This window comes from Nipponia nippon, unplaced genomic scaffold, assembly GCF_047370975.1.
Source record: "Nipponia nippon isolate SJK-2023a ecotype South Korea unplaced genomic scaffold, ASM4737097v1 scaffold_16, whole genome shotgun sequence".
NCBI lineage: Eukaryota > Metazoa > Chordata > Aves > Pelecaniformes > Threskiornithidae > Nipponia > Nipponia nippon.
Genome location: NW_028262332.1, coordinates 4,714,523 through 4,729,010, shown reverse-complemented (window position 1 = coordinate 4,729,010; position 14,488 = coordinate 4,714,523). Strand labels below are relative to the sequence as shown.

Here is a 14,488-nt window from a genome sequence, read left to right as displayed (position 1 = left end):
TCTCCACTTCTCTCAACTTTTCAGATGAGATTCTATCTTTTGTCCTTTCAGCTTCCTATTTCACTTCATCTGCTCTCTTTCTCTCCTGTTACTCATATAGTCCACTTTCACCCTTTTCTGTTGTGGGCGAGATGATCACAGAGCTAAATAGTGCCACCAGAACAGAACAAGGATATTGCAGACATGAGTGGATGTTTTTATATAAATATATATAATGTGTGTGTGTATATGTATGGACTACAGCAATGAAAATTCATTGCACTGAAACAAAATCTAGCCCTAATGCGACCACAGCCCTGTTTTGTCCCTTCCTGCTATGCTGTGGTTTATATCTATCTACACTTCCACTTTTCCTTTGAAGTACAGGAGATTTTTACTGAGTATACTAAGGATAGGAAGGGGAAAAGAAGAATGAGGAAGGAGTGCTAAAGACAGACAGAGGGAAGAAGGATCATGAATATTTTGAGAAGAGAAAGGATGAGTTGCTGGGGATAGTAGCTGTATTTAGAAAAGTGAACTTCCATTTTTACAGGAAATTCCTCTTCTGAATTGGAAGCAGAAGCCTAGGTTCTCAAACCTTCCCACAGAAGAGAAATTGTGTAAAGAAAAAAAAAAAAAAATCATATGGAGGCATCAAAATGCCATAACGTGAAGCACTCTATGCTACTACAAGCTATTTAAAATTAATGTCTTAATATAATATAAAATCCATACAAATAAAATTGGAAAAAAATGTGGAAACCAAGTGTTTTTCTGTTCTCAGAACAAAACATTTTGTCATTACCAAAATGAAATAGGAAGTCAAAACAATTTATTTTAACTATTCTCTGTCAAACATTTCATTGCAATTGACTTGTTCCTGTGAAACCTTGTAAAAAAACCTTTAGCTTCCAACAGCAAACTGCTCAGCTTAATAACAGTTAAACAAGAGGGAAAAAATAGTTTTAAAAAACCCCTTGGCCATCCAAACATGAGTAAAAGGAAACAGACACTGCAGTTCCCTTGGTCTGAACTGGGTCCTTGATAATTGCTTTTGTATTGGAGACTCTTTGAAACCCACAGATCAATGTGTCCTAACCCGTGTCAGGAATATCTTTGAATAACATCCCAGCCTGTAAATTACTCCTGCTAATCCTCTTCAGCTCAGCCCTGTTCCTCCTGCTTCTGTGAAATCCTGCAGAAGGATTACCAAATGCCAACAAAATGTAGTCCTCGGATGGCATCAAATGCTACCTCATGCTGCTAAGTTACACACTAACAGAAGAGCACCTTTCCTTTCACTTGGGATGTCTTTGTGCAGAGACTTGGTGAGCAATCCATGCTGCCACTCACTGCCAGGAGGACATGGTACGAGTTGGCTGCTGTTTTGCTTTATGGTAATTAACAGCCAGGTTCACCGACTATAAAGTGCAGTTGACTTCCAATGAATTCACAGATCCACATGTCTGCCTCCTGTCTAAATTAAATTAGCAAAGCCACTGGGAAACTTATCCTAAAATACTTCATCTTAAAATGCACAAAAATACACTAAAGGCCACAGTCATGTGCCAGAGTAAGTCTTTTGGGTCCAAGGACTACGGTCTTCTGGGAATCAGGCCATTAACTATGGTTTTAAGTGCTTTGCTTTAGGCACTCAGATTTAATTTGTTTTTGTTGTACAATTTACCATGGCACTCCTTATGCATTTATGCTGCTGTCCAGGAGAAGGCGATATGTCTCAGCCCCAGGTGGCTGCACTCACAGCTCTCAGCCAGCCCCTCTGCAAAAGCTGTGTTTTCATTTTTGCAGTCACCAGATCTCTGGGTAAAAAGGCATCGTCTGATACAAGCAGTGGCTTTGGCTGCTGTCTGTACCCCAGAATCTCCCAGCCCTGTGGAACTGCAGAAAGGCAAGGCAGCATGGTGAGGGCTGGGCAGCCAATGCCACCACCAGTTGAGGAGGCACAGGCATCTCCACTACTTCTGAGATATAATAACGATTTTATGCACTGACTTTAACCTGATTCACTTCATTTGCTGCATTGAACAGCTCACATTTTAATTCATTGCAGGCAGGAGTGGGCAAACCCTGCAGATCTCAGCTGACAGTCATGGGAAGGACAACTGAGAGTGGAGGTGTGTTCTCCTCCAAAGACTACTTGGCAGTCCTAAGAGGCAGGTTGCTGCCTTGCAGGTGACCCTGGGCACTGGTTTGTCCCTGTGATAACTTGTTTTTTCCCCTCACAGTGGGCTGCAAGGAGCAGCTGGGCAGCGCAGGAGCTCTGTGCTCAGCACTGGTGATCCTGCACCACTGGAAAAATACCTCCCTACTGCCCTGCTGGAGTCAGCATTTCTTGATTAGTGGTGTTGAATTGGTTGCCTTTGTTCCCCACATTCACCCCACCCTGGGTTCTCCATACAGAGGCTTTGTTTCCTTGTGCCTCAAGGAATCACAACACAGCTTTGTGGTAGGCTTTTGGTTGCAATTAATGAGATTAGTCTGGCCTGTTTGCCAGAGTCTAGTGAGCCAAAACTCCCTGGACAGAGCACTAAACCCTCAGATGCCATCACATTTGGCATTTGCACCTACATCTTGCTTTCAGCTTTCAGAGAAGTTCATTTCTTTCCCAAAAACTGGACTAGTCAAGGATTTTAAAAAAATCTCTCAATGAAACAAAACACATCTTTGTATGCAACTGGTTTCCCCCTGATAAAGTGGATTCACTAAGAACAGGGACGGGAGCCTCTGAGGTTGGGGGGAAGCAGGAACAAAACCACCTAAACTTTCTATCATTTTAAAAGCTTCATGGGAGAACCAGGGAGGTCCAATTTGCACTGAGGTCTGCTCTCACACACACTTGCTTTTGTCTCCAGAGGTAATTTCACAAGCTCTTGGTTGGAAAGCCTCAGATGGCTCAACCATGCTCATGTCATAGCCTAGAGAGGCAGTGTGACAATGAAGTGGCAGAGATTAACATGAACTTCCACCTGTAGAGAAGCTGCAGCCTCAGGACCGGGATGTAACATGGAGCTGTGTTCTAAGTAGAGGTGATGCTGTGTGTTCTTTATGGGACAGAAATTTGGTTATGGAGACAAACCCTCAACTGCTGTAAACCAAAAGCTCTCTTTGGAAGTTAATGGGTTGCATGCACAAGTGGCGTAAAGCAGCCTGGCTCCACTCATGGCCACCAACTGTGTCCTCAGTGCTAATCATCTATTGATTCTGGACAGAGCAATACCCATTTACTCTACAGCCAGCTGGGCTCTCGCTCTCCATAATTTACTGCATTTCTTCTTTTGTTTCTGTCTTCTCTCCTGCCTCTTCCCACATTCATCTTTCTATTTGGACTGTTTTCCAGTCTCTCTTTCCTGGCTTTCCACCCTTTTCCCCCACAATACTTTGTTCTCCATTTGCCCGTCTCCTCTTCCTTGTGATGACTTCTCTCTCTCACATACCTTTCAGTTGCATATTGTTTCTCCTGTATTTTTCCTCCTCCTCCTTTCATCTACATCTTCCCCAGGTCCCTGTTGTTCCCCCTTTTTCAACTTTGCTTCTCCCCTTCCCCTATAGGCTCTTTACTCCCCATGCTATGGAGGGATGGTGGATATACCACTGTCAATAGCCGTGATTTCTACTAACTACTTGGCCAGGGTCAAGGAGTTTTTTTTCATTATCTTTTTATTGCAAACAGCCTCTGCATACAAGAAGCTCCATTAGTAAATATCGATGCACAGCAGGCTGGGTGCACATAGATTACCACGACACATCAAACAGCAGAAATGACAAATAGGCAGCTGAGTGCAGGCAGTAAGAAGAGCCGTGTTAACGTAAGCAAGAAAACAGAGCAAATGCAACAGGGGAAATAATTAAAAACAAATACATCGGCAGCTTCCCACCACTGGAGAGGCAGACAGGGAGATGGGGGCTTCCAACTCAAGAGTGAAATCTCCCACTGAGACACTGCTGAAATTCTGAGTATGCGTTAGCAATTTCTGCAGCTGTGCCTCGCACTTTGTGGAGCCTTGCAGAGGACTCCACAAACTGATTTCCAGGCAGAATTTGCTCCTGAGCACAACACTATCACAGAAACTTTGGTGCTCTCAGCTAGGGGGTTGAGTGGGACTGTGTTCACACTAGAATCTAATGGCTTTGACCATTGTCTTTGGTGGGTTTTATGTCCAGGACAATCTCCCCTCAGCATGATCATATACACGTTTTTGTTGAAAATACTATTAGATGCACACTAATGTGAAGGGAAACAAAAGAAAAATATATGCTAAAGGAAATACAAGGGAAGATTTTAGGAGAAGAGAGAGACACAGGGAAAAGCATTGCAGGCAACAGAAGGAGAAAACTGGAGAAGTGAGGGGACAGATTGAGATGCTAAGGAGATGCAGAAATCAACAAATGCATGAATACAAGGTAAAAAAGCAAGACCCAGGTTTCTCATTGGTATATGTTGGTACAGCTCCATCAAACCCTACTAATTTATGTCACCTGAGAGTCCAGTCCACTGACTTTCAGGGAGCTTTATGGATTGACACCAGCTCAGCATCTGGCTCAGGCACTGTGGGGTGCAGTCTAAACAAGGATACACGATACATAGCATGATTCCTTTCTAGGACACAGTCTCTTTATTGCTCCCAATTCCCCAGACTATTAGCTAAATATAACTAGCAGGAACTTCTATTATTGTCAGCAGGTTTCTCATTCCCATCACCTCTCCAGACCATTCCCTCTGTCAAGCACCATAGCCAGTGCTTCAATGTCTGTCCTGAAAGATCAGATTTACTCACCTCTATTTATTCTTTTTTAGACCAATCTAAAGTTATATTCTAACCTGTTCTGCACATCCCACTTCTTCTATTAACTCTCCCTTACACCTTTTAGCTATGACTGAGTCTTTAAAAACTCACTTCATGAAAAGTCCTGTTGTTTCTCAAAGATTTTTTTTTTTCCTGAGAAATGGATGAATAAAACTGTAGTAGAACCATTTACGAAGACAAAATTAAGAGGGTCAAACCCTCCTTGATTTTGCTTAGACCTTGGTACAGGTCTTCATTTGATCCATGCAATTAATAAATTTCTTGTTTTTAGCACTATCAGGCAACTGTTTATCCCTGTATATTAACCTCAGGAAGTATCGTGGAACTGAATAGAAACTGAAAGGAGATGAAGCAGGGAATGTAAGACTAGTATTAAGTAAAGGAAGGAAAGCCTGCTCTCTAAGGTATCTTTCCTGCACTGTATTTTTTTCCAAGGCCTCATGAATAGCATCCCTCTTCCCTATGTGTAGTTCCCTAACTTCCGAGTTCTGCATGACTCATTGCCCCAAGCAGCAATGAATTGTCTGCCAGGTTGCTACTTCTGGAGTATTAACAGAATATTGAGAATCTCATTTCTGATCTCCCTTAAAACTGCTTGGTAAATGGATCTGGCTCAGAGAAAGGATGAAAATAATGTGTGCAATAAAAAAGCCCCCAAAAAAGGAGGAGGAAAAAAGAGAAATGAAAGAAAAAGATGGGATTTCCAGGGAGTCCTGACTGATCTCCACTTCATTATTGAAAGATTGGACTATTAAAGGGACACAGTAGGCCTGAAGGAATTGTGCGATCATTTGTGCAAATGGTAATTTCAGTGTTCAGTCTATCATATCCATAAACATAATGTGGCTGGGACTGACATGAGTTATAGCAAATCCCTTTCCCAGGAGGCTCCATGCCACTTTGATGCAATGCCTGAGAATGCAGAGAGCTGGAAAGTAAGGGATGTTTCCTCCCTCCCATGCTCGCTCTCTCAGATGAGCTGATGAGTGAAGCCACTCTGATTACAGCAGATTTGTGGAATTAAATGGAGGAGCCATAGCGCTGACAAAGAAACTATTCCAATTCCAGAAAGCTCATCTCTGTCTTGTACTTACTCACTCACACAACCGAACATGCAAAATCTGCTCAGTAAATAAAGATGTGTTACTCTGGCTCAACGCACTACTTTGCTGAGTGCTAATCCCAAAGGAAATGCATGCCAAATACTTCCTCCACTTTACAGATGTGCTGCTTTGCTATGTGCGTCCTCACACACTTGTAGGTGGGGGAATACACATCCTAACATTGAGACATCACTCTTCTGCTCTTCGTGAACTCAGAAGCAAGCAGTGCAAACTGCGATTTTCAGCTGTGCCTAGTAAAGATGAACACCCTAATCTCATTGACCTTAATCTCAATCTATTTGCAAGAATTGAGCATCCTTTCTCTGCTCTGTGTTCTTACAATCCTGGACATAATCTGCAGTGCTGCTGAGTTGCTGTATAAACTTGTGATGTATAAATTCAGGTTAGCCACTTTTTGGGATTCCTATGGACAGAATTACACCTTCTATTAGGGTCAAGCGATGTGTCTTCCTTGTATCTCCATCTAACTTTGCTGTGCATGTGGCTTAAAAGGCTAACACTTTAGGGACTTGGCCCTAGAGCCATCTGGGCCAGGACCTGGCCACAGAGCACCAGAGACCTGGCTTGTTTGCCTGTGTTTCCTCAGTTCAGGACTAAGACCAAGTCTTCGCTGGACACAGCATCAGAACAACTCTTACCCACGGGCTACCAAATTCAAAAGTGTTTCATGGAGTTGAATGAAATTACTGGTGGGATTTGCATTTTCAGAGTCTAAATACTGCACTGATGTACACTCAGCAAAGTAACAAGATTAACAGGCCTAAAGAAAGCCAAAATAGAACGCTGTGACATCCAGATATGAGAACTGTAGCTCTCAGACTGTCAAGAACCCGTCAGAAGTATTGTAAATTCACCTTAACTCATTAAAACACCAGTTACTAAAACCCAGTCCTAGATGGGAATAGCCTTGAACTTAGAAAACAATCTTGTTCTGTTTCTGACTCATACAAATGAAGCTTTCACACAATTTCTGCATTGAGATAAACAAACACATGCTCTCCCAGCTTTCTAAAGGAAAAGGGCAGAAATTTGTGCTTTGTATTCATTGGTTCTGGAAAAAAACAAAAATTTTTAAATGTCACAACACTATGGATTTATTCATATAGAATCCAATTTTTTGGATTCTTATTTGCGCAGAATTTTTCAGTAACTTCTTTTTGAAGAAGAGGGGCAACATTGCGTCAAATCCTATGGCATGTTCTGTGTTTGGAGCAGTGTTTACTTGAGAGACAGCCTCACTCACAGTGAACCCAAATAATGTTCTTTGCTCACCGATTCATCATAGACCTACACTTGACTACCCCACATACCAGGTTCACATTTCACCTTAGCCTCATATTAACATCAGAGAGTCCCTAAGATATCATCAATTTCTCTGCAAGGGGGTGAACTTCATTATTCTTATTTGGTCAGGCAGCGTTACCCTTGATTTTTCTATTAGTTCAGTTGGAAAACTTGTCTTGCTTGTTTGTTTGTTTTCTCTCTTGCTTGCTTTTGTTTTGCATCTTATCTTTCAAAAGTTAAGAAACAACAACCAATTAAAAGAAAACATTTTCTTTGTTCAAGGGAAATTGACTGCAGTAGCTAAGGGAGAGATCTGTGAACAGGTAAACATGTTTCTCATGTCCCAGGTTCCCATAACATCAGTGGGTTTGAAGACCTTGTGCCTCTGTGCTTCTTTCTTGCTATCTTTTTGGAAGGTTTATGACTTGCAAAGACAAATCTTTGTGTCCTGCAACGTGGCTTAAAATACGAACCCATTAAAAAGTAACAAATGGTCTTCATACCTCAGACCTTCCTGCATGTGGCATTTCTAAGGAGGGCTTGGGCTTTCTAGAGCAACCAGAACAAAAGACTTATAATTCCTGCCTCAGCCCATGGAGGACATTTAGTGATAGGCAAAGACATGACTTTACCTCTGCCAAGACAGCAACCCCATGTCTGAGCTGATCTGTAGATGACTACAATTTGTTGTTTGTTGTAAACAACAGCAGGTGGCTTCACCAGAGAGCAGCTACTACAGCTAAGAAGTTACAATGGGATTTGGATAGACGACGGGTGTAGGGAAAACTCAGAGGATAAACATTTACTTCTGCAGAGCCTCCCGATAGCTGCAGACAAAGCAAATCTGGAAGCAGATACGAATGAGGGACTCAGCAGAGTCTGATCCAAATAAGAGGGCTTTCCTGGGGCAAAATTTCATGCAGTCTCTGACAAGGACTGCCAGAAATCCCTATCAGCCATGAAACTAGAAAAACAGATTGGGTAGAGAGTGCTGGAGAAAGCTGCAGATCATTAGTCTGCTTTGCCTGATTGCATGTGGTTTCTCCCTTGGCTCAGCAAAGCCAGCTCAATTCCTTTCCCTGTTAGACATTGGCCCAAATTACAGAGTTTACATCCAAACTTTACAAAGCATTAATATTTAGATGGTGGGTTATGTTTCCATCTATAATGCCTTTAATTTTACGGGAAAATAACATACATTCTAGTTAAATGTCCTGGTTTTCAACTGCTTGGCTGGTTTCTCATCTGATTTCCTGCTGGTTCTATTCCACCAGTGTAATTTCCGGACTCGATGGAGTAGCACCTGATCTTCATCAGAGTCAAGGAGACCAGAATCAGGCCTCTTTTCAGCTGGACAGCATGCTAGCTTTCACAGTCAGGGGCAGAAAGAACCTGAGCCTAGTGGCTCCTGAGACTCATCTTCTGGTCCAAGAATAAAACTGAGACAGTTCCTATATTTGAAGGCAAAAAATCCACCTTTAACTGACTCCCTTGCACAAAGGAAACCAGGCAGGTTTTTTTGTGCTTTTGTTTTTAAATGTTCAATGGATGAAAACAAAGCTGTTCCAGGAGATGAATTTCAGTTCCCAGAGACAAACTCTGCCTCCTTTTCGTAACCCCATGAAAACAAGGGCTGGGAACAGGAAATGTTGCTATGAACTATGGTGTCATTAATGGGCAATTCTGTAATAATCAGGTGTATTTATAAATCAGGAACAACTTTCCCAGCAAGACTACTTTCCATCACCTCCCACTGCATTATTGTTCCCTACCAAATCTGTCAGCTCACACTTGCATTGTTAATTAAGTGAACCACTCAAGGCAGGTGAACAGCGGGGAAACAACCAGTAATTTTCCCTGTGATCATTTCTCTCTTTGGGTCTCTGCACTTGGCTGCTTTCTTTCCACACGACCTGCTTTCTCCCCAACACAGAGGTGAGCCTGTGAGATGTATCTGTGGAGAGAGAGAGGCAGCAAATCCAGGAGAGAGAAAAAAAGCAAGAGCAAAGGGACAAAATTTGCTGAAAGCCTCATCTGTAGCTTTCAGCATCTCAGCAGATCCTTTTACTGACTTCAGAGCAAGGAGGTTGGAAATGCTATAAGTAAGTAAAAGGATCAACAGAAAAAACAACACTTCTTTTCCATTTCCCTCCTTCCTTGCCTCTTCAACCCTGCCTCTTCCTTCCTCTGCTTGCTTGGGAAATTGCTGTACAACCGAAATCCACAGGCAGCTTCAGCTCCTTCCCCTCTCTCTTGACCTTTTCACAGTTCTAAGGGTTATTTAATGAGCTTAGAAAAATAATGCATCAGTTAATGGCAGAATCCCTGGAAGGCCGTCATTATTGAGTTTCCCTTTCCTCCTCCTCACCCTCACTGGAGGCCTCATCACCTTCAAACCTCCACTTCCAGCTTTCTTTCTTGTGTACTTTAAAATGTCTTCAAATTAGTACCACTTTATAAAATGGAGAGAGAGATCAGTGAGAGGCCTGGAAAGGGGCATTTAAATGTTGCACTTTGAGAAACACAGTCACAGAGGTTTGATCTTCTTATGCTAGTAAGAATGAAAAGTAATTTCTTTAAAATCAGGATATAACAACTGGTGTACATCAGGACATGTACTAATGTAGTCACACTATTATACCTCATAAAAGAGGCCACTATACACTGTAAAACAGAGAGGCAATAGGATCACCTATTGCCAAAAGACTGGTATAGCTTCATCCTTGCTATAAAGAGCTCAGCAATCCATGCAAAATTAAGAAAATTTGTTGTAGTAAATCTAGACTCAGTTTCAAGGGACTGGAAGTCAATAATTCTGCCCCTTCTCCAACAGAGACAAAACCTACTGCCCACAGGCACTATGAACAACTCATCTTTCTTCCCAAAATTAAACTTCCCATGATTTCCAATGTAACCTGAGACCACGTTATAATTCGACACAGAATCCAGAGGCTGCACACAGTTAAGAAGATAAAACGAAAGTACCCTTGGCAGCCTAACCCTCCTTTCAAGATATTTTTGGGCCTTAACTGCAACAAAAAGCTGGCTGTAAGGGTATCTAAAATGATATCAGTATGTAGGAGCTTTGAAGTATCAGACTGATCTAAACCAGAATTGAGTCCTCAAATCTATGCATTTGTTCTTGAAGGTAGACACTCCCTATAACATCATTAAAATAATCGTTCTTCATCTAACAACTAATTGGGCCTTTCCATTTGTAGATTCACCCATCATACTATAAGGATCTAACTGAGGAATCAGCAGTAGATACTAGTTACCTTAGACCTCAGGTCAGTGTAAGGAGAGAAATCTCCAAGCTGATTCAGTGTACCTAGGATCTGAGTCACACCCTGAAGGAGGTTCATTACATTAATTATCGAGGAGTCTAATATGACTAAATCCCTTGGGTAAGTACCTTCATTTAGTGTCGATAGTTAGGTGGGATAAATTTCAGGTTTTCTCTCCTCTTGAGAGGCTTTGCAGAAGAGCTCTCTCTTCTGACTTTGAGAAGCCTGCTTATATTTTTCAGCTTGAATTTAATCATGGCTAGTTGACATTCATTTCTGCTTGTGTCAATGTTACCCTTGAGCTCAACAAATCATCTCCTTCTCTGGCATTTTGAATCCTTCTGTTCGTCTTCTCCACATACCCCTCAACACTCTGTGTTTAGCAACAGCAATTTTTACCTGTCTTAAAAACTCAAGTCTGACTCTCCATTCACTTGATTATCCCATTAGTCCTCTGAACCTGCTCTTATCTGAATTAGTCTACATTGGACATGGATGTCTAGAACTGTACATAGCATTACAGATGAATGCGTACCAGGCTCTTATATAAAAATACTTCCATTTCTCTTGCTTTATTAGATACACGTTGCCTGAGGCATCTTAGAATTTGCCTTTTCCACAGTTCTGTCACATACTGATACCTCAGTGGACTCTTCTAAGCTTGTCTAACATATCCAGGTATTTCTCAGGCTCATAAACATTGTTTTTCCTACACAGATTTCTCAGTTCACTTGTCCAACGCTCATCAGCACTGTGGCACAAGCAAATTCCTCTCAGTTTATGCCAGCTTTTTCTAACATCATTCATCACTGGTATTTTGTGCTGATTTCCATTATTAATGAATATGTGAAGTTGTATCAGACAGGACTGGTCCTTGAAGAATTTTACAACTAGCAACCCCCACTGAAATACTTCCCTTCTTGGAGAAGTTATCTCTTTTTTGTAACACTCTTCTGATTGGATTTAACTTCATTTTACCTATCTCTGCCTTAATAAGCATTTCTCATATTGCATGTATCAAATGTTTCTAGCTTATTTGGATGCAGATCTAAATTACATCAAATAGATAGAAATTAGTTAACTTTTCAAAGTAAGATACCACATTATTCTTTCATGGTCTTTTCCCAGAAAAAAAAAGTTGTGATCCATCTTACGCTATTTTAATTATTCTACCATTCAAAATTGGTTTTGCTTCCTACAGAGGTCACACTAATAGACTTAGAAAAGCCTTCTTCAAATTTTTCTAAAATACATGTGCTTACTATTCTTCTATCATATAAAATCAACCTGCTACTGAACCAACATTCTATAAAACAGCTCTTTCAGATATCAGAAATGAAAGCAATTTGTTCCTCCCATTATCATCATATCAAGCAGTTTGAATTTTACTTCTGCCTCAGCTACAGTGATTTAAATGTCCACACACTCTTTCCCATTCATGTCCTGCCTTTATGCCATGGTCATTATCAACATCCTTACTGAAATTGAAAGAAAATTATTCATTTTGTTTTGAGGACAAACACAGATTACTTTTAAGCTTAGTCCCATTCTTTCTGCATGGTATCAGTATTTCTTCTCTCATTATATTCTCCTTATTTCTATGGGTAAGGAATTTCTACTGTTTGTTTTAATTTCCTCTGCAAAGAATTTCCTTGGCGAGGAAATTAAAACCTTGACATTTTGCAATTCTCACTTTATCCCCACAGCTCATCTGAGATGTTGTTCTCATTGCTGATCAGTCCCTTTCTTTATAGGTCTACTCATAACCCAAGTGGGTATCTGGAAACCTTTGATTTTTCTGTTGTCACAGGACATTTATCCTTTTGACTTTCTGAATCCACCTAGTTGTCTGATGACTTTAATCTAGAGAATTACACAACAAATACCCTTTTATCCTAGAATCTCCAGCCATGTCCCTTGTGTTAATGTAGCCAGTTACATTCAAAAAAATTAATAGAGTTATTTCTAGAGTTAAGAGAATGATCTTATTCCTCAGAACTTCCAGGGAGAGACAAAAAAGTTACTCACCCTAATAGAAGGCCACGTGCTGGCCAGGGTTTTGAATAGGGCCGGAGTGATTTCTCCAGTGTAACCAAAGGATGGACACTGTAGCACAGATCAAGTTTATCTGAAAAACATGGTTTTGAATATTGAGGTCAAATTCACTCCTATGAAGGGAAGCAAGCAGAAATACTTTTGTCCATGAATTACATAAGTTTACCCAAAATACATTTGTAGCATGTAAAGCAGAGAATGGCTTTTTTCCCTAGTGTCCTGCATAAACATGACTTTCGCTTTAGTAGATAAAGACATTTCTTGCCCCTTGGTCTTAAACTGAAATGCACACCTAAAAACTAGATTTAACTGTGATTATCAGTTGGGAAAAATCTGAGATCTACACTAGGTTTTCATTCAGGCCTTATGGATCTGAATTCCCATTTGCTTTTATACTTTGAATATAAAGTATATGAAAATAATAAATATATGAAAAGTATATGAAAATAATATACTTGTGTATATATATATAAAGTATATGTATATATATATATATAAAGTATATGAAAATAATAGTCAGACCATTCAGTGGTCAGTCAGCTCACTGCCCAGATAAGCCATTTTACTTTACCCTCCAGTACCTTCCATCAAATCCACTCATTTGGGAACACAAATGAAACAAAGCAGCAGCATCACTATTCAGCCCCTCTCATTTTTGTGCTTCCCGAGTTCCACTGTTGACTGCTTGTACTGGGTATTGAGAATATGTGTTGTCACTCGTTCTGCACAACTCCCTTTCTCTTACCTGTACTAATACACAGCATCTGTTAGTATATACATAGCTGTTGCATGAAGACTGGGTAGTTTAAGGACTATATCAGATGACTGGAGCTGAATTACCTAGGGATTCCTTCTTCTTGAGTTATTCTACTATGAAATTCTCATCTGCAGGCTGCAAAGGGGAAACGACAGAGAGAAAAGAAACAGCTTCTCCCTGTCTAAACTTTCCGAGGAGCCTGTCGTGCTAAGTACTGGCCTGTCTCCTCTCGTTTAGCATTAACAGTGTCTAAATCACTCTTTCAGCTCACTGCCTTCCACAGGAGGAGCCAAGGCAGCGGCACAAATGGATCCTTAAATACAAGGGGCTGGAGTGAGCTATTTCCATATATACTTGAAGGTAAGAAAAAAAAAAAAAAAGGAAAAAAACCACAAGTACTTTTAGTTTTACGTTTCCATCTCTTGTTTCCATTAATACAAGCCTAGAAACTCCCCAGACTTTTATTTTTGCATTAAATACATCTCAAAATAGCTTTAAAGTGGTCTGAATCTTAATATCAAAAAATAACAACCTGGAAAGGAGCTTTGTTTCTATCCACCAATGACCAGCTGATACGGTGGTACTCTAGCTGCAACTCTTATGAGTTCCTTGCTCTGGTCTCAGAAAGAACAGCATGAAACTTCAGTCATAGTTAAGTAGACCAAGGTCTGAACACACCTAGAGGTCATCTGGCCTTTAAGATGTTTGCCTCATGAACCACCATTAAGGTACACCTGTGAGGAGCTGCCATTGCCCTTACCTTTAGTCCAACAGGTAGATGAGTGTAAAGAGCAGAAGCTGTGTCCCTCAGGGATGTCAGCTCAAACGTCCTTCACCTGTTCCTATTTACAGGGGAAAAGAAAGCCACAAATGGGTATACAACAGAGCTTTGGGGCTTTAATCTGGCCAATAAGTTGATCCAGCTGGACTCAGACAATAGTAAGGCAAAGAAAAGCCAGTCTTTGGCTCTTGCAGCCTTAGGTGGTCTGTGACACAGCTCTGCCTCTGTGTGTCTGTTGCTGCTGGAAGCTCTCTCTTTGGAGTGTTATAGTCACCAAAAAGGAGACTAAGGCCGCCTATGTGCTCTCTTGCTAAAATTGCTTTCATTTAGAACTATTTATCAGCATTTTCACACCATTTTTCAACCACTCTCCTCAGCAGCTCTGTGCAATGCAA

The 14,488-nt window shown here is 40.9% G+C and overlaps 1 long non-coding RNA gene across 1 annotated transcript; it reads right to left on the bottom strand.

Annotated features, from left to right (window-relative positions):
- Positions 1–9,074: 9,074 nt before the first annotated feature.
- Positions 9,075–13,969, bottom strand: LOC148056220 (uncharacterized). Its single transcript, XR_015703668.1, has 3 exons — positions 13,845–13,969; positions 12,529–12,628; positions 9,075–9,167 (listed from the first exon to the last, which is right to left on the bottom strand). It is a non-coding gene; the product is annotated as an uncharacterized LOC148056220 (long non-coding RNA).
- Positions 13,970–14,488: the final 519 nt, after the last annotated feature.